This window comes from Maylandia zebra, linkage group LG4 (genome assembly GCF_041146795.1).
Source record: "Maylandia zebra isolate NMK-2024a linkage group LG4, Mzebra_GT3a, whole genome shotgun sequence".
Taxonomy (NCBI): Eukaryota; Metazoa; Chordata; class Actinopteri; order Cichliformes; family Cichlidae; genus Maylandia; species Maylandia zebra.
In genome coordinates this window covers 27,856,327-27,877,781 of record NC_135170.1, presented here as the reverse complement: position 1 = coordinate 27,877,781, position 21,455 = coordinate 27,856,327, and the positions used below count along the sequence as shown (strand labels likewise).

The 21,455-nt window shown below is 38.1% G+C and overlaps 1 long non-coding RNA gene across 1 annotated transcript in view; it reads right to left on the bottom strand.

The window, feature by feature from the left end:
* Positions 1–1,016: 1,016 nt before the first annotated feature.
* The window catches only part of LOC143418395 (uncharacterized), a 105,503-nt gene continuing 85,064 nt past the window's right edge, over positions 1,017–21,455 (bottom strand). Inside the window, exon 4 of the long non-coding RNA XR_013098390.1 lies at positions 1,017–1,321. This is a non-coding gene — a long non-coding RNA (uncharacterized LOC143418395). The remainder of the gene's footprint in view (positions 1,322–21,455) is intronic.

The window sequence follows — 21,455 nt, the reverse complement described above, 5'->3', positions numbered from 1 at the left end:
CTCTGTGAATTTCCCATTACATTGTTGCGCACTCGGTGCTTGCTTGGAAGTTTAGGGGTTTTTTTCGCTGTAAAAAGAAGTTTTCTTCCCACGCACAATGGATGCTAATGTTTTTGTCACTTTTTATGGAATCAAACTTAAAGTAAGGTCAGTACTTCCACGCTTTAAACGCTGCACGCTCATACTCTCTCCCGCACTCGATATATTATCCATTGTTGATCTGCACACAGCTGTTGTCACCAACGGCGCACTCGCCTACGTCACTGTCATGAGACAGTAACGCAGCGTTCCTACGGGAATGTAACGGTAATTTAATTACCGTTTTTGCAATAGTAATCCCTTACTTTACTCGTTACTTGAAAAAGTAATCAGATTACATTAACGCATTTCAAGTAACGCGTTACTGCCCATCTCTGCTGTTAACACACCCTGAATGTTCCACACCAGGAAGCTGTTTTTATAAACGGTGCTCACACTTGTTAATCAAGTACATTTGATTAGCAGCACTTGGCTGCCGCATACCCTCTTAATTCCTCTAGAAGCAATAAGGGTGAACTTTCAGAGTAATGTATATATAAAATATGTGTTTTTGGATACTTGACCATCATTGATGGTCTTGTACATAAAAATGTAGTGTACCAACTAAACCCAATGTTACTTGTTGGATTTGTTAAATGTTGGATCAAACCCAAAATTTATTTCAGCATAAACTATAATACATTATCGACTATGCTACCATACAGGAGGTGTGGAAAAATGGTCTTAATTGTGCATTTTTGGTTTTTAGTAATACAAAATTATCTATTCATAGTCTCTTAAGTTGTGCTTTTAATATTGCTTTGTATTCATGAAACACAGATTTGCTTCCACACAGAATTATGTATGCTTTCAGATAATATTCAGTAAAAATAAAATCCATTAGGGCAAAAAAAGCGATGGAAATGCAAAAACTGTGGTTTTAATGCAACAAATCATTTGCCATTAACCTCACCTGTTATTTTATGGTAAGTAGGGTCTGTGCTATTCTAATAATAACTTCTAACAGAAACCAATCAGGTTAGGATCCGACCACAACATAAAAAAAACGCTGACATTGTGACCCTCTATCCATTACACATACTACTTTTTGACATGCAGCTCTACAATGGGGCTTTTACATTTTGCATTTGTGATGTTTCAGCTGTTCCAGGTGTCAGGCCTGACCACACAACTGTGATGACAAAGAGAAAACAGCCCTAATGTACAATCCTGGTCTGTCACGACAGGTCAGTAGCACAGCTCATTCAGTTGCAGATGATACGCCAAGTCCCACAACACAGGCCTACAAAGAGAAAATACAACTGCTAGAGCCTTGTAAGCGCTGTAAGTCTCTGCTATTGCTGTCTTTTTCACTGCCAATATGAACAGAAATGTCAACAGTGAGTGTCTGTCAGCACCTTGTGTCAGATAATCACAGGAAGCGGGACTTGTTATAGCTGAGTTCATAATGCTCACCTAAATCCCTGACTGGGCATCAAGTGGGGCAATATTATTCTCTGATAAGCCGATACACTGTTTTACCGTAAAACGATTATCAGTTACAACTTACTCCAAAACAAACATTGGCTGAAAAGTGATCATCAAAGGTTCACACGTGCTTACTAAAGCAGATAAGCAACATAGTGCTGAGCACAAACATACACATAAAAAATATTTCCTTGTTTATTATGCCTTGACATTTGAAAAACAACCAAGTGTATCTTTTTTGAATGTTAATGTCTGTGATTCGGGAATATGAATCGACCGATTGTGGCTTCTCTGTGATGTGCTCTTTAGAGTCATATCTGAGTGCAGAAGTAACCATTTATTTGCAGAGCGGATGAGAGTCTGCAGCAATATTAAATTTCGTTGCATAAATTGTTCACAGGAATTTATTCGATAGATCCAAAGTTTGTTTCCTCACTACTTTTTATAGACGGTGAATAGACAGAAGTACAATACAGGCAAGAGCTCTTTCACAGTAGGGAAGTCATTAATTTGGTTGATATTGATACTGATATTGTTCCATTGGTATCACTATAATGGTGTGAGAGAAAATCAATCCGAACTTTATCCTTTTATGGATGCTAATGTTTTTGTCTCATGTATTCTTGATGCTGTTATACTTTTGCATAGAAACTGGATTTAGATGTCTGCGATTCAAAGGTTTCTACGTGTACAAAGATTATTGTACACGTAGATGTTTTTCTTCCTAAAGACAGTACTATTCGGAATGACACTTTTATTTTTCAGCAGTCAGTTATCATCTATTTATACTGACTGGGTTTACTTCCTGGTTTTGTTTCATTGTTGAAACCCAGCCTGGCAAATGTGACATCTTGTTGAGACTTTGGAGACAACATTAATCAGACATTTGAAGAGAAGTACACCATAACAATGACTCTATACAGCGGTGTAGCATTTTTCAGGCACCTCAGTATTCATATCTGTAACCTGCAGGTTTGATATATCTAGTCAAGGAGATGCAGCATTATTAAGTATTGCAAAAAATAAAATACAGTACGTACAGTATGATTATAAATCTGAGCATCACTAATAAAGAACTGTAAATGTAGTTTTAACTACAGCCTGATATTTCTGGTAGTATTCATATTTGAAATGCTGCATTATAATATAATTATAATAATAGTAATAATAATAAACAGACCAAAAAATAATTTGTATAACATTAGCTGTTGTTTTTGTGCACCGGTGTAAAAAAAAAAGAGAAAAAAAAAGCATAATCACACATTTTATATGCCATAACTATGGAACACAGGTTGTGTCCAGACCTTTGAATTAAACTGTGACTCAAACTACCATACTCTGTAAATAAGTGTAGGTTTACCATGATTATTGTCTGAAAGGCTTGTCTGCCAGAGACAGACTGATACTGCACAAATCAGCTTGGTAAAACACCCTTGTTAACATTTTAAACCTACGGCATCATAAAAGGTGATGCCGGGGAATTTTGGACTCCCATTCCCCCTAAATCACACACTCTTGATTTGCAATTCCAAATCTAGAACATAAATAGGGCTTCACGGCAACAGCGTGAATCCAACTAAAAAAACCTTGAATAGATTTAGAATTTTAAAAGCTAGATCAAATGAAAATCGCACAAAGGCACCAGCAAGTGGAATTGAAAGTGTGATACAGATGAGGGGGGTGTTGAAGGGGTACGGATGAAAACAGGATTAGACTCCACAGGCCTGGTTCCCACAGATTGCCTGAAATGGGGAACAGATTTAAAGCAGGTACTGTGTGTTGACAGGTTTGGAGTTTTTTTTTCTCAGGCATTTCCCTTTCCTTTTTTTCAGCATGTCTTACACATTTAACTAGACCCATGTCAAAACCTGTTTACATGTCATGAAAAGAAGCAGAACATGTTCAAATCGGGTAAGCTATTGAAGAAAAAAAAACTTGGATGATTTGACAGTTTGAGTCTCTTTAATATTGCTCACTTTGAGGAGGCTGAAACAAATAATGTGCGTGCGTATGGTGTTGCTGTTCCGGTGCTGCTAAATGACGCTGTAATTGATGTTGATTAAAATAATGCAGTTTCTATGTTGAGGCAAGTGTAAATTCTGCTTATGTCTACATGTGTTACGCGCATACAGACGCGTACAGTAGTTCATGTTGTTGTATCTTGACTTTTTTCTGCAAATCAAATACAAGCTGCACGCTTAAGCGTTTCCCTGGTATGTCAGCAAGTTTTAGAGATTAAACTGTTTCATGTTTAATGGGATAAGGAGGAACATGAGCTTCTATCCAATCCTGGCCCAATTGAGTGTTTTTAATGCAATTTGTCAACTCCCTCTGCTAGTGGGATTTGTTCCATACTGTTAGATGTGGAGTCAATTACATAGTATCTGCTTGAGATATTGCTCATCTGGCAATATTAAAGCTACTTAGTATATGTTTGGCTGGAATGAAGGAAATACAGTTAACAGTTTTTTTTTTAAAGCAGCTTTAAAAAAAATATAATTTAGTGGATGTTATTTGAAAAGGCACAATTTTCAGTACATATTAATATAGAAGAATATGTGACAATAATAATATGGATTGCTTCTCTAAAAACAGAGTGAGTAAAACATTCACTTAAGTCTATATATGATTTTGAAATGTCCAATATGATTAATTACAGACTCCAAGCATTACAAATGACTCACCGGTTAATGTTAACAAATATTCTCCCTTAAGGGCCTCTATTAATAATTTCATATTCTCTGCAAATATTATTCTATCCACCTGCTGCGTGTGATCCTACCCCCCCCCCCCCCCCCCCCACACACCCCACTTTTTTTTCTTTTTTCGTTTTGTGATCATACATAATTTAGTCCCTGGCCACATCTAATAAATGATGTTGACATATGCTCTTGCAGAGAGCACTGCCTGGAAGTGTTGGTTGATAAGCTTCTTTGCATTCTCACTGGATCCAATTTTGCCCTATCAGAGCATGAGTGTGTGTGGCTCTGCTCACATGGTCCACCAGGCCTCGAGATGTCCCGAGGCTTCCGATTAGTGACAACTGTTCAAGGAAGGGGGGGAAGAGATTTGTGTAAAATTCAAATTTGTCACCAATAGTATGGTTTGTTTTAGTTTGTTTGTTTTTTTATTGGTTCCAGGTTTTTGACCCTCACCCTTTTGTGAACAAGGTTACACTCAAAGTCATATAAATGTGGATTTTCATGTTTGAAAACCTCTGTTCATTTTGTTTGTTTTAAAAATAGATGCTAAGGAGAGTTTTCAATTGCATCCCCATTGCATGGAGTACAGAATCACATAAAAACCAGTGTTTTTCAGGCGTAGGTGTGTGTGTACATGTAGAGGGTTTGGGAAGGGCTTGTTGTGTGTGGGTGGGGGGTCATGAGCCACTTTCACACCCACCCAATACTGCAAGCGTGCTGCGTATAAACTGCGCCCACAGAGCCACCAGAACGTGGAGATGGATTAAAAATTGAAATTGCTTTAAGCGCTTATATCCAAATATTTGTCCATTCTCAGCCTGAAATGAATTCCTACAGTTCCAACTCAACTCCACCCCTCCCACCTCGTCCTCCTCCTCCTCTTCTTCTTCTTCTTCCTCCCCGGCCCCAAGCATTACGCGAGAGAATCAATTCGATCAATTCCGCTCTACCAATTGTTTGTTGTATTTTTTTTCTGCTGACCACACCTCAAGGATTAATATTTGATTAGCCTTTAGGAGGGGTGGAAAGTACTTATTAACCTTATTTGTCAATCTGTCAGTACCACTGTGTGAATTGTGCCTTGTGGCAGGGCTGGAGGGGGGGAGGGGATCACTTCAGGGAATATCATGTCTTCCAATGACTGCTCTCCTTTGGATGTTTCATCATAATTATCCTTTTTAGGCTGCTGCCACAAGCATGACAGTCATTTCTGCATTTTGAATGCATTTGTTAATTGATAGTATGAGACGCTGTTCCACAATAATATAATGGTATTGATGTTTAGCTGCTGTTTCCTTCCACAATTTTCCCAATTATGCCAACTTCTTTTCTCAGTGAATTACAGGATGGGGTTATGGTCGGTAATTTAAATTCATGATGATTGTTTGTAAACAGAAAAATGGAGTGTGTTGCCATTCGGGTCATTTTCATCACATTCCACGAAGACAAAGCATTTAGTCATTTTGAAATAGACACGTAAACCACCACACTGTAAGCAGTTCATTTTTTTTTTCATTAGTGATTTTAATTAAGTCTTCCACACAACACTGAAATTGACTTTATGTATAATTGTTCATTATATGTCTTGTTTTCCACAATGGGGAAATTAAGGGGCCTCGAACGGATGAATCTGAGACATGATTAGTCTTGTTCATCCCAAATGTATAATTTTTTTAATGCCTAGCGTGAGCTTTGCTGCAAAGTGAAATTGATACTCGGTATATGAAAACATTTAATGAATTGCCAATTTTATTGTCAAAATCAAGCTAACAGATATTCTTTGGGGAAATTTAAGGGGGGAGTTGGATGCACGTTTGAACATTCAAGCTTTGCAGTTGGACATTCAGGTTGATTTTTTTTTTTTAAATTGACAACAACAACAACAACAACAAAAAAAGAAAAAAACACTGCTTTCCCAGAGTTTAAAAGAATCAACGATGCTCAGATGTGTGAAAGCCAAACACACGAAAACACATACGCATTATTTAATAGCCAGTGGCTTTATCTGCCTTTTGTTTAAGGAGTGCAACTCTTGCATCACAGCCTTTGCACGAGGGCCTGACTGCCTCTGTTTGGGTCTGAATCTGCTTGTGTCTAAATGATAACACCTCTCCATATTCAGCGGAGGCCTCCCAGATCTGTCTCCTCAACCTCTGTTTTATCTGTGATCATACGCCCCCATGCTATCGAGCTCAGTCAAAGACCATCCCATGGTTTGCAGTGTTAATTACAGATCCTTTGATGTGATAGAACGTAGCCCTGTAGAGATTGATTACTCTTTGAGCTAAGTTGTCTTCCAATTACTTAGACAATTAGCCAACTAATTAAAATACTTACCCTGTGCATTGAAAAAGGAAGAGGAGTACTGCTGTGAGGATCTCCCTTGATATATGAGCTGCCAGGGATTCTCAGAGTGTCTCAGCTGAGGAAAAGTAGGCCTGGTGTGCTGACTGCAGCTCAGGAAACGGGCCCAAAATGAGCCACTGCAGCAGACCGTGATAATAATGTGGATCAAGCATTTGGAGACGTTTATCACTTCTTGTTGATTGAGGATAAGGATGTTAGATCAGAGGATGAATTGATGTTTGACAATCCATTTTAGAGTCGTTTTTACCATCTGACAAATGCCAACTTCTCAATGACAAGCTCAAATATTGAATATTTCTAAATAGTTATTGGTTCTGTTGATCATTTGAATTTTATCTGTGCAGACTGCAGATGAAAAAGAAGTAAAGAAGCAATGTTCAGCTTCTCCTGACAAATAATTAGTCGGTGGACTTGAAGTCACCGAAGCGTGTCTGAATATTTACACTCCAATCATTTGTAATTAGTCTGAAAATGGCAGTTTGGGACTCTTTCATTAATGGATCCGTTAAAGAATTTGGTCCTCTGATTTAAAAAAAAAGACGAAAAAAATGTATTAATTTCTCAAGAGACTTCAAAAGAATTCTACTTTCTGATAGCAAACTGTTAATGTTCTTTCACTGTTATTAAAACACTGAATAAGGTGCTCATTCATCAGCATCAACAGTATTTCTGTTGGCAGTGTGCAAAATAACCGACTCAAACTATTTCTATGGCTAATGACAAACCAGCTTATCTGACTGACCTATGTTGGTCTTAACACACTATGACAGAGCAACTCATAATGAAAGTTTTTGTCTTTATTTGATAGATGCATTAAAAATGAACACGTGGAATGCAGGAGGCTCATAGTTATGGTATTAGTTATTTGTAACCTTCTCCTGGTAACAAATTTTTAGCCCCAAAATTTAAACCTATTAGCTAAGGTAGAGTCTCAGGAAGACTTTGGCAATGACAATGAACGATATTTCCTCTTTTGCTTACAACCAAATCAATAATTGTTTTTTTTTTTTTTTCATTTTCTGACTAATGCTGTTAATTGTTAGAAGTTATGGCAAGATTTTATATCTACACCTGTTAAATCATAAGGCATTATACAAAGACTGGACCTGGAAGTGGATAGTGCACAAATTCAAAGTAAACGGTTATAAAGAAGATGATGCTCAGTGGTTTTCCTCATGGCCTCTTTATATGATTAAACTAAAACTTTAACCCAGTAAGCATCACTGTCGTCTTGCATGTTTTTTTCATCCACAAAGGACTAAAAGTATATCTATTGCTACACTGAAGTTCTTACAGCATTTATTTTTTAATTACTATGACTTATCCTCACTTACTATCATGACTCATCTCAGGATGATAAATAGAACATTTAAATCATCTTCAGACTGTTGAGTATAGTTCACGTTGTTTATGCTTGTCATGGCAGCTCATATCTTAAACCACGATGTGTGTGAGGCTTTTGACTCTACAAGACAACATTTCAATGGGTTAAAATTATTTATTTCTTTTTTGTGCGCTGCATCTAACCGCAGCTTGTCACGCCTATTGTCACGTCCCTTTAACCCCAGCTGGGCAACTCCATTATTGCCCCTCCATTGTAATGTTAATGCTGCGTTATCTGTGCAAGGGACAAATATGCCAGGGACAATGGGGGTGTAGACATGCATTCAATTTATGCTTCCATAATTGCTTTTGATGATGTAGATAATTATGTTGTACTCTGGAGAGTTTTTGCACTAGGAAATTTACAGAAAAACCTTGAATCCTTTGTATTTTCTGGACAAGTATCCCGTGTAAATAATATCTTTCCAATTTTCCATCCATTTTTGGTTTCATACTATGTCGAATTTTGAAATGGCTACGTTTTTCGCTAAATGAGGGTGTTTTAATTATTGGGTTTGCAAATAAAAATCATAACTGCCAGCAATTACTTTTTAAACTTGGCTGCAGAGTTATCAGAACTAAGTTAAATGCCTGTGGTGATGGCTAGAAGAGCCTCATTGTACCATATAGAGTATGATTTGTACCCGTCGGACTTGTGTTCTGACACTTTGGAGGAGAGATAACACTGTGTGTAACTACCCATCTGAATTGTATATAAAGCAGCTGGAACCTGTTCTACATCAACCAGCTATAAAAGCAGAATATTGCACCATGAGAATTCAGTAATTCCTATATAAATACCAAATACATATACATTTATGTATTCCCATATATCTCTTCTTGTAAAAGGAATGCAAAAACATTGATTTCTTTCCCTGTTAGTTTTTCCTTTTCCCTGCTGCCAGTTTTAAACTCGCAGAGTGTGTCTGATTGAAGTTGTTGGTGCAGGCTGGATCGAAAGACCCCCTGTGATTAGGAGGTCAGCAAGTCTGAGAGATCAAACTCTCCTTCCTCATCCCCTAATCACAGATTATATAAAACAATCTTAGCACCACTTAACCTGTGCGGGAGCCCTGATATGGCTTGGCATGCTCTGTCTCTATTAATCAATCAGCTTCATGCCTTCATGAGATCTGCGATGCAAATTTGTGTAATGGCTGTAGTCCCATTTCTATGGATTTCCTTGGGTGCCAAATTCCTGTGACATACATGTAGGGCAAATACGGGGCTAAAACAATAAATAGCAGCAGCAGAAGAAAATCTCTCACTCCGATTTCACAACTCTCTCCGGTTACATTTGGAAAACATCAAGCATGACCAAATATTTAAATATTGCAACTGCTAATGACTGAATTGGCTTGCAGATAGATGTTACTGTGTGCTTAAGGATTTATAATCAAATAAGGATTTTCTCAGTTATGCTGTACAATAGCATCTTCCACAAAATTCATCCTGGTGTCTCTCTCTGTCAAATCTGTAATTTCTTCCTCAGTTTATTCTCACTGGAGATGTGTAGCATGATGATACTGACAACACAATTTAGGGAGCAGAACAAACTCAGCTGGTTTTGTTTTCTGGTGGCAGCTGTGTTTGTCTCTGTCTCTAGTAAGCACTTAACCGATGAGGAAAATGATAAATATGTGAGTGTTTATATTCAATATCTTTCACCTCTGTTATCAGACAAAAGGGCATAAATGGTGACTTAGAGACTTTCAAGCACAAGGGTTTTTTTTTTTAAATATGAAGCTGTTGTGATTAAAAGAAAATATGTTTTTTTTAATCCAGCTCCACAAGTAGAAAGCATAGCATTTAAATGAAGAATAGTGATAATATACTTGATTTTATTATTATTTTACCCTACTTGGTAACACTTTAGGATGTGCATAAGCGCCACTGATTAGATGGTTATACCATTGAATTTAGCAGCATTTGAAAGAAATGATTATTTTGAATGGTCATATTCATGTCAGAACCATTAGACCACCACTGTTTTCCCCCAGTGACCTCATAATAAATGCATACTGGTATTAAGTAAGGACGTTTTTGTACATTTAAGGTTGGATTGTAACATATAGATATTTAATACATGTGGTCCATTCATGTAACAACAAAGTGCAATTGTAAATGGTGGTTAGGGGTGTCCACAAAATCCTCAGATCCTTCCTAACAATATGTACTCTAAAATAGTGTCTTGTTATCACTAATTATCTAGTAGTTTGATACCTTTGGGCAGTAATTAGGAAGTTATGAAGGGGAAAAAAACGTAGTTGTGAATATTTTAATGTACCGGTAATATATTGCTCAAGCCTTTTTTTATGATCACCAATGTTCCATAATGAGCTTTTAAGCAGATGTGAATGAGGACATTTACATAGCTATTATCATTCACTTGTTGTGCATTAGTGATTAGTGATTAGTACAATGTTCACCTTCGGTTTTCATTGTTTACTCGGTCCTGACAATGTGCAGTTAAATGCTATACTGCACTCACCAGCCAGCCTCTAACTGTGGCTGTCTGCTTTTTAGTGCTGAACAGGTAGTGCATGTTCTGTTTAAAGAGCTTGTTCTCTGAAAATAGCTGCCTGCTGTGAAAACAGCTAAACGATGATCTGAAACTCTCTATGATACTTGTAAAGCTGAGGGGAGGTGAAGGTTTGAGCAATAGTTTTGATAATCTGTTGGTTCATCTCTAGCGGAAACCTCTTGCACAATGCCACATCAGAATGTAAATTGCGGCTCTTTTAACATATAATGTCAGATTTTCAACAGTAACTGAGTGTTTTTACAGCATATGATCAACACTTTTTAAAAATGTAACTTTAATAGTTTTTTGTTTGTTTTGGGGTTTTGTTTTGTTTTTTGGTTTTCCCATTCTCTATGTCATCATTGCTCCTGGCATCAATCAGAAGTAAAAAGCAAGAAGGTAAATGGTGCCTGCTGACTATATCTCAAGTTTAATGTTTGAATGGGGTTTTTTGTACCATTAAACTCTGCAGTTTTCTTGGTATGACAGCTCATTTTTTTGTTTCTACGCTCTAAATGTTCATGATGATGCTACTGAGGGTCAGTTTCAATGTGAGGAAAAAGCACATGTTCCAATATGCACTTTGAATCTCTAGGCCGCTTCACTGAGGCCAACCATGTAATGTCCCTCCCTGCTGCTGTATACAGTCTAGGAGCTGCATTAAATGGCTGCTCCATCTTCTGAGGCTGGCTGGGCTGCTTATGAGAGGAACATAAACTACCACGCAATGTCCCATTGTCTCTGGCCACTTAGTTCCTCTCATTGTTGGAGGTTATTTTGCCCTTATGAGGGGCAGAAGGTTTTCAGTGTCAGTAGCGGGTGATTAATGACTCACTGTGGCTCCCTCCTGCTGAAAAGTGCACACTCAGTCTAGACTAAGATTTCCCTAACCTACCACCTCCCTACCAAGGGGACATCCATTCACCAGTTGAGGAATTTTCAGTCCCATAGAGGCATGTGTCCCCCTAACTTATTTAACATATTTGTTCCCGTGTCTCAAAAAAAAACTTGATTGATTTTGAAGTGAAAAGTCACATTTACATCTTGAAATTCCCTCGTGGTTAATCACGTCTAATTAACAGGACAAAGTGGAGATATTACGAGCCACAGTAAATGTTATTTTTGGGGGGTTTTAACAGGAGATATATGCTGTATTTCTTGAAGCTGCCCAACAGTAAAGATATCTAGTTGCAGTACTGGGGATGAGCAGTGGTTGGTGTATAAATATGATTTATAGCGCATAGACAATGAGACAGACCTGCCTTCTGGTTGGCACCTTCGACAATCCCTCAAATCTCTTTGTATTTTGAGCAAAGACCAAAAGAAAACACTCCTGAATAATAAAGGTAGCGTTCCTCGTACATGAGGCGCATTACAAAACAGGAACAAAATAATGAATACATTTGGGTGAGAGGCTTTTTCACAGAGATGTAGTGACTTCCAACTATGGAAACCATGAAGGGAGCCACCTTTGTCTCCTGACCTTTACCATCAAACACTATTCCTGTTTCCAAATCCCTTCGAGTGCAAGAAACAACCAGACTCTGTTGGGGCCTATATGACTCAAATTATATCATTTGTCCAATTTGCTATTGTTTCATCCATGTCAGGATAATTTGCTTTGGGTTTCTCTGTAATGTCTTGGGTTTTGTCTACCCCCTTGAGAGCCCTGCTATACACTGTGTGCCCTAGATAGACTGTTTATCAAGTGCCCTGTGTTCTGTCAAGTTGACTTTCCAACCATGATGCACAGATAAAATGTACAGCTTCATTTCACTGGCAGTCTCAGGAGGAATAGGCCCATGACCGCAGCAGGAGCCTGTTTACCTGGGGTATTAATTGGGTCACAGTTAAAAGCGCGGCGCAGACAGTCTCGCTGAGGATAAAGACAAGGCAGTCATCATTACTCAACACCTACTGTATAATGACAGCTTCATCTCTCCCTCAGTAGCCATCCCACTCCTAATTAATCTCATCATCTTTCCTAACAGTTGGACAGTCAGCAGCCAAACAGATTTAACATATGTTATTATCACCATTGCTCTGAAACCATTTCACTTACAAAGTGAAAAGTAGATCTGTCATTATATTTTTGCGAGCAGCCAAGTCAGCCTGTCAAGATCACAGTTGTATCAGTGTGAATTCAGCCAATTCTACAAAACCTTGCAATCTATTTCATTTTATTTTGAGTCTAGGCAGCAATTAGTCTTCTAAATGTGTGTTCATGATGAGGCTGTATGAATCATAATTAATTTTCGGCGCTAAATTGATTCATCAAAGGACATATTTCAGTATTTCAGTTTTTTGCCACATATAAGAGCTTGAAGCTTCACAATCAGTGTCAGATTTTGACAACTGGTGGCAGAGCACTCATTAATCAACTCGTGAACTCGGTCATTTCCTGCCTCCTGGGTTCACTAGGCAAAGACAGCAGTCAGAGATGGTGACCACCAAACGCAGTGGACTCCCTGACAGCTCCGTCTGGCTCCTCCAAATCATACAGACAACCTTTCCTGTGATGACTGCAGCCAATTCACAGGAACGGGGAGAAATCAGTTGTCTTTGCCATTAATAATACTGAAGTGTTGAAGCATCATCTTCTGCCTCATCTACTGCAGGCAGGGTGTCATGCTTCTTCAATTAATTGCTTGCTTGCCAAATGTATCTTTGCGCATTATCTTGTTATATCTTTTGATTGCATGTGCTTAATCCTTATCATAATTGGAGTTGCACACTGCCACTGGGCCAGTTATGTCTCATACCAAATTAGGCTTAAAATTGTTTACTGAAATATAGACGCTGCTCACTTTAGCCATGAATTCCACAGAAAACAATGTTGGAAAATAAGAGATTAAGAATGAGAAAGAAGCATAGACTTACTGACATTTCGGTTGGGCATCTGTTGTTCTTTTTTTATTCTGTCAGGCAATGATTTGCTTCCACAAAAAGCAGTCCAAGCTCTTTGTGTGTTTTATTGGTTCTTGATTGCACATGAACAATTCTCTGGGCAAACAAATCAGTCTACTCAACCATCAGGGTACCGGTAATTCAGTGAAACTAGTCCTCCCTGGAAGTGTTTTAAGTCTCAGGCAGAGACCAAAGAGGAATAACAATCATAACCATGAATGGGCTACATGGGTAATGGAGCACCACCTCTGCTGCTGCTTGCTGTGTGAGGGTGTTGTTTTTACACAAATTGTGAGACGTTGTCACATTGTAAAGGCAGCAAAAGGTCACAACAGCACCTAAAGTCATTAGCAAAGCTCAGAGATGATGCATTAATTCAATCAAGTAGCCTGAATTCCCTACTTTATAAATATAAATAAATATACCCAACCGTAGGTATTCACATTATTTCAAAGTGTTGGAGGCAAATGTTAAATGGGCATCCAATTCGCTAAAAAGAAAAAGTATATGTTTTTTTGTCTTCTTTTTTCTTTTATGTGTGTGTGTGTGTATATATATATATATATATATATATATATATATATATATATTAGGGGTGCAACGATACACAAAATTCACGGTTCGGTTCGATACTTTGGTGTCACGGTTTGATATTTTTTCGATACAAAAAAATGTTCATGCCTTTTTAATTTTTCATTTATTAAAATTATAAATATATATTTTAACTCAAAAGTACAGTTTTTAAATTTAATGTTGCTGAAACAAAAGTAATTAAAAAATAAATCTGATTGAGGAATCACTCATCTTTGGAAAAGAGAGTTTATTACAGAGAAATGGCTCTTTCCAAAATAAAAGCTATACTATATGCTTCTTCTGGGCTATATTCTCAGCAGCATATTGTAGCGGGTCAGGGCTGTTCTGGGTTCTGTTTGTACAGTTATGTTTTGTTTATGTTGCCATAGTGACGGGTGACGCCCTCTCGCTGCGACGGTGTGTCCTTCCGGGGGCAGAGGGCGCCCTGTGTGTTGTTGTTGTTGCTGTGCGGTTGCCGCGCTGAGCAGTTAGCTAGCGACAGTGTTCTTCTGCAGATGTCAATAAACGGCTGTGCTCCCTGGCTAGCTCACGGGAAGCAAGACCAAACGACACCTCCGTCTCCTCCTTGTCTGAGCTCGCCACATTGGTGTCAGAAGTGGGATGATGGTGGCACCCCATGTTCTGACCCGAGTGACTTTTCCCCCGCAGTTCGTGACCGGCCGGTGCGCCAAAAGAAGGCACCTGGACATTTGCAGGACTTTGTGTGGGGTAATGGGGTCGTCGGGGACGACTGACCCCTTAGTTGGGGGCTATGTAGCGGGTCAGGGCTGTTCGGGATTCTGTTTGTACAGTTATGTTTTGTTTATGTTGCCATAGTGACGGGTGACGACGCCCTCTCGCTGCGACGGTGTGTTGTTGTTGTTGTTGCTGTGCGGTTGCCGCCCTGAGCAGTTAGCTAGCGGCAGTGTTCTTCTGCAGATGTCAATAAACGGCTGTGCTCCCAGGCTAGCTCACGGGAAGCAAGACCAAACGACACCTCCGTCTCCACCTTGTCTGAGCTCGCCACAATATTAAACATATCAGGTCCCCATAAGGAGGATCATGTGCTAACAGCTGTCTAAATGACTCGGGTAAAGTTTGTAGCATGCATGCTTGTTGTTTTTGTCTTCTTCCACTTTTCTTTGCACTAGGATGATGTCGGTGTAAATGTGCAGTCATATTCGTTGTGTTCCCACTAGTGCTGTCAGCGTTAATCTCGTTGAAATGACGATAATGCCACAACACGGCAAATCTCCGTGCGTGGGGCTAGACGGCCAACACGTTAATGAGCTAACTGCGCTAACACACTAGTGCGTGGCACATCCAACATACTGTTTTACTTTAGTCCATGACGCGTCTACCTTCAGGGTCATATGTCACATGAAAACCAAAATAATTCCAAACGCCAGATCTGAATGAGGGTGGGGGAGGTTCAATTTTCCATGTTGCAAGCAGAGCTTAACTTCTGTCTCGCTAGCTTGCCCTGCGCTCTTCCTTCTTACAATGCTGTCTGTGTTGAGCGCTCAGTAGATCTGCGCTCGACAGTGCAGCCTAGGCGGAGTAGTCGAACGCAGATTCACTGAGCGCTCAACACAGACAGCATCGTCAGAAGGAAAGTTGATAAAATAAATTATTGTATTGTTGTTTTGTATTGTTCGATACATATGCGTACCGAACCGAAAGCACTGTATCGAACGGTTCAATATCGATACGAGTATCGTTGCACCCCTAATATATATATATATTCTTTGCTGATTCCTTGAGCATGAGTTAATTGTATCACTTATGTAATATAATTAATTCAAATTTATTAATTTAAATGACTATAAATTTGTATTATAACTCTTTATTCTAAAGTATTACCCCATCCATCCATTCAGATAGCAGCCTACATGTCCAGGACACATGTGGAGTATTCCTGGGGGAACACAAAGACATTCCTACTGAAATACTCTATAGTCTTGAGTCTACTTGGGTCTCCCTAATCACCCCCATCCTACAAACTTGATAAAGCCACAGGGATTATACCCATATTTATAAAATATCTTTGGTATCGAAATATATCAGCAAACAGTTTCCACCATACTGTTAACATTTAGATCTATCAAAATCTATGGCAAAATGACTTTTTGACTTGACCTCTGTGAACACTTCCCTACTCAGTTTACTGGTTCAGCCACTCATTTTGGGTCACCTGGAATGAAAAATAAAGTCTGTTTTGTAAAACTTAACCATACTTTTATTATGGGGGGTTATTTGTGGTATGAAGCTCTGCATTCATTGACCAACAATTTGTCAATCATAGCTCAGTAGCCAACAAGCACGTGGTTTCACAGTCAGACAACCCCCCCTCCTCGTAACATCCGGAGGGTTTTGCAACAGAGATTTTAGCAGGACTTCAGAAACCAGTCTCTGATGTCACAGTAGCTACATCCATCTTTTATTCTTTCCATGCTAAGAACACAGAAGCCATAGAAAAAGAACGCTATGTAATAAAGTTAAACCAAATGTCAAAAATAATCAATCTATCCACTGCAGCCACTGTTTTTATTGTATTTCTATGCTTTTTTCTCTTTGTGGTAAGCTTCATCGCTTCAGCCTTATACCTTTGCACGGTATCATCAGGCTACAAAAGTTGGAAGTTTGTGGGGGTTTTGGAGGTTGTTTGCATTGGTTGCATACAAAAAATCCTTAAATCTGCTTAGCCAAACACCTGACATGATTTGCACTCAAATTACTTGAAGTGGGTGAGACTGATTTCGAAACAAGTGATGTTACATACTTTTATCAGTCGGTTTGGCCCCTATCAGTCCAACCATATCTCACACAGTGCTTATGAAGTATATATCTTAAAAGTGAAACTCTCAAGAATAATTACTACAAAGTATTATTTTTAAGGTGAGGGGGCTTTGCTTATCTTTGGATAATGATTTGTAACTTTAAAAATAAAGGACTGTTTGTATCACTTCAGCTCCAGCTTGCGTATACTGCGCATGTTAAGTCACTGTAGCAATGTGAAGTGTGAAAATAGTTATTATTAAAGTAAGTTTATCCACAAGACAAAATAAAGTATATTGGATCAGAAATACAAAGAAAGCTCCTCTGAGGATTTTCAGTTTACTTTGGCACAATAAGAGCAGCAAAGAAGAACAGCGATAAAGTCAAGTGAGCAGTTTTACTTAAGATTGAAAAAAGACTCATGAATTTAGACAAATTATTAGAATTACTGTCTTTCTGAAGCACATGTTCTCATTTTTGTTCTCAAAACTTTGTAGCTTTTGACTTTTTGCTAATTTATCCATTGTTTATGCTATGTACAGTGTACCCTTTCTATAGTCTTCATTAACCGCATTTCATTTTAAAGGTGTGCGTTAAAAGCTTTCCACAGGGTTGATGCTATGTGCCCAACTGCTGGTCCAGTCTTAAGACAGTATTGCAGGTTCTTGTTCTTATCCTCTGCGGTCTCCATGGAGGTATATTGGCAGACGCTGTTTGCTCTGTTAATTAAATTTCCTCTTTGCAGCAAATGAGGTCATATTCCACCATTGGTGTAATGTGTCTCTCATGTACAACAAAGAGAATGCAGAGAGTCCAGGAATCTTTACTGAAACAATCAACTATATCATTGTTTGTCTGTGGATCTATATTTTTGAGGAGCATCACCATGGTGAAATCTGATGCCACTGCTTGTGGTTTTTATTGCTTCAATTTTACAGACAGTTGGGATTAATGTCAGTCTCTATAGCTTCCAGGAAAAAAAGGGCAATAATATAGGAGTCCTTTCTATTATTCTGTGGCTATACAGGATGAAATAATTTGTTCTTAACTCAGCCTGCAATGCTGTTAAGATTGTTACTGTATGCCATTTAAAACACTATTTATTCATCATGATTCTTGTCATATTGACATACTTAGAGATGCTCTCCGGGGTGATTGTTAGTACCAGAATGATTTTTCAGGCCTATAAATAAGAATATTTTCTTCTCAGATAAGGATGATTTTGACATACACTATGTCCTTATAAACACACGTTTGACAGACACAATCAGGGTTAGGAAAGGACTCCGCTGAATTTGTAGATGCTGCCATAGCTGAATACCACAATAAAAGACATATTCTTCAACTAAGAAGAAACAGTTATTTCCTTTAACTGGAAGTGCTCACTTCCATTGAATAAGTTGGACTGCAAAGATAAGTAAAATAAAAGTGGCAATCCAATTAAACAGCCCAGGAAATTTCCATTTGGATATAATTTTCTGTCTTTAGCCATGTCTTTTTTTTGTTATAAAACACTGAGGTTGAAATGAAATCACAGGCTTTTATTTACCTGTTCCTAACCATTTAAAAAATCCAGGACCTGTATTACGCAGATATGACAATGTCATTTTGTTGAAAATCATTTTGCGTGTTTTAATTAGTTTAAAATTCAGCATGACAAAAAAGAAAATAATAATAATAATAATATTTGGGAGCTAAAAAAAAAAGGTCAGACAAGTATAAATTTGATGAAATTTAAAATGTGTCAAAACAAACCAGTTGTGCATTTAGATTTTTTTAACACTTGACTGATTGGAATAAATTATATTATCAAATTGCTTGAGAGGAGTATTGGTCTTGAGCCAATCAAAGTCACAGGCACCGCCTGTGGTAAAACTAACAGGGTGGTTTTACTCATGAGTGAAGTAAGAAGAGAGCATAATGCTCTGTACTGCCTTCACCACCAGTGGCAGAACACTTGATCACAGGGAAGTTCAATCATATGCATTTACATAACAATACTCCCACTAGAGACTACTGATGCATATATGACTGGTGTAGTAGCATTGTGGCTCTGCATTATGAAGCAACAATGGGTCTGACATGGGCAAAGCAAATAATAAAGAGACGGTCTTGGCAACACAATAAAAGTGTATTGTCTAATGAACAAAAGTATCAACTCCTCCTCTTAAAATGAACCATGCAGATAGATGAAGGAAAATGTAAGACTCTAACATTTCAGAAAAACTTTTTAAGAGTAAAGCTTAGAAGTTAGAGAATCCTTAAAATAGATAGATCTAATAAATAGATTTACTGCTTAAGGAAGTTTTAGAACACCGTTGTCTCGGTGTGAAATATACAGTTATACACTTGCAAAAACTTAAACAGTCTCACTTTCAAGAATAAAATAGCCAACATAACCAAGGATTATGAGCACTGTGAACATAGTGTAGTTCTGCTTTGAAATGTGCTATTGCTGCACTTAGAATAGCTCAAGAAACACATTCCAAAATTTCTGCAATAACTGGAAACAAGAGAGGATTTTCCACACCTTGTAATCTCTGATGTCACAGTGATGTGTCCCTTCATAGAGAATGGGGGTGAAAAAATGTAAAAAGGTCATAGAGAGAGCAGCTTGGGCAATTTTCTGGTCATCAGACTACATTTTCTGGCTTTGAGACTAAGGACTAATAAAAGTATTTCCCATTCACTGACTCCCCTTCAGGCTATATGGCTGTTCTTTGTTCTCTTACCAAATGGTGTTTAGGATCAAGATGGTCCAATGTGCTTTACATCATGACTGTATTGTGATCAAAATGTTTCCATCTAAAACCTTAATTTTAATAAATACAGTGTTATAACAGTGTTTTACTCTTTGTAGAAGTGATTTATACATGGTTTTCATTGTCTTGCTTTTATTATGTGGATGTTCAAAGAACGTAATATTTCCCTAATTGAAATTAACAATAGTAACATCGTTAAAAAATGCCAGTGTAAACATAATAGAGAGAAAGGCGGCGATAACACTGTGGGCTCACAGCTAGAGAGGGGCCATTAAAATCTTAGCAGGATGCATGAATTAATTAAGCAATATCTTTTAAGCGTCCCAAAACTTCTTAGCTATGGCCCTCGTGATATATTCCACCTTAATGAATAAAGGGAATATTTTGGTAAACAAACCTGAAAGTTACTTTTTAGGGATTTCACAGTGGAATTAGACTTCTGTCTCCCCCCCCCAAAAAAGTAAAATACAATATAAAAACCATTATGTCAGCGGATTATTTGTCTATTTAAATAAAATGACATTTATTTGGTGTCTGTGATTGTACAGTAAAATCAGTGAGCTACATCACTGGTTGACATGCGTCACACCAGACAGCCACTAATGTTAATTTAACTAATGTACAAGTCTGCACTCGTGTAAGACTCTTGGGCCTGTGCCAGTATTCAGTCTATAGCACTGACTAAAATATAATCCGTGACACCAGCATGTTTTTGCACATTTTAAAGAGACAGAGTCCAGAGTTCAAATGAAATCCACTGCGAAAGATCACTTATACGGTCAGCACAGTCTATCTTCAATCCATGAATTTTACATATGAGACAGGACAACAGTTTACTAGTTTTTAAGTACAATTTAAAAAACGATAAAATAAAAAACAATATAAAAAACAAGAATAACATTCAAGTAGCTTTATAAACTAACACAAATATATGATTTTGGGATAGTAAGCTGTACTTGTTTAATTAAATGTTACACGCTACTGCTACACCAAGCATAACTGCCGATAAAATATATTTAAATTATGTGTTGATTTGAAGAAAAAGAAAATCTCTCCACAGCAGCTGAATATATACCGAGATGATTTCCCGTTGTAGTGTAGTTTTTGGTCAGAATGACACTGAGAACACATGGAAGATTAAAGAAGCTGATAGGAAGTCTCTATTAAATTTGCATTAACACATTGTGTAAATCTGCTGATGATTGCCTCGCAGAGACCCTGTGGTTCAGCGTGCCATCCCCAGCTTCTGTACACTGGCCAGATGGCCACTTCAGAATGAGATTGACACAGTGTTTCAAGCTGATTTCATGCTAACTCTCTGGAGAGGGAGACAGACCATCCGCTCTGTTGGGAATCAGGATTACAAAATAGCCAATTAAAAAGGAAAGTGGTGAAATCTTGGCCTGATAAGGTGGAGATTAAATCGGTTATAGTTTATTAGGCAAAATTACTTATTAGAAACTATTCCTTTCCAAACAGATTTCCATTACCAGCCCAACTCCTTTTTATCTGCACTCTTTTATCTGATGGCTGCACTCTGTAATTATGAATCTTCCAAATAGCAATTATGACACCAATTGGACAGCATTTCCTCATACATTTCATTTATTCTCCATTATGGCCTTGAAATACTGAACATCTTGAAAATCTTCTTAGAAGAGAACAGCTGCGCCTGACCTCACTTCTACATAGAAAATGCCATTGAAATTATGGTGGAAATGATTTAAAAGAAGAGGGGTCTCGTTTCATTTGTTACCATTGAACCCTAAAAAAACAATCATGTCAGATTTCTGTCCTTATTTTTCAGCATCCATCATGTGCCCACCCGGTGCTATGTGTAATTACTCCTAGAGAATGGCTGAGCAGATGCGAGGGCTGTGGGTGAGACTGAATCAGGAGGCTCCAGTGGGTCCCTCCGTCCCTGGATAACTGGTGCTTGCTCTGCTTTGGAGG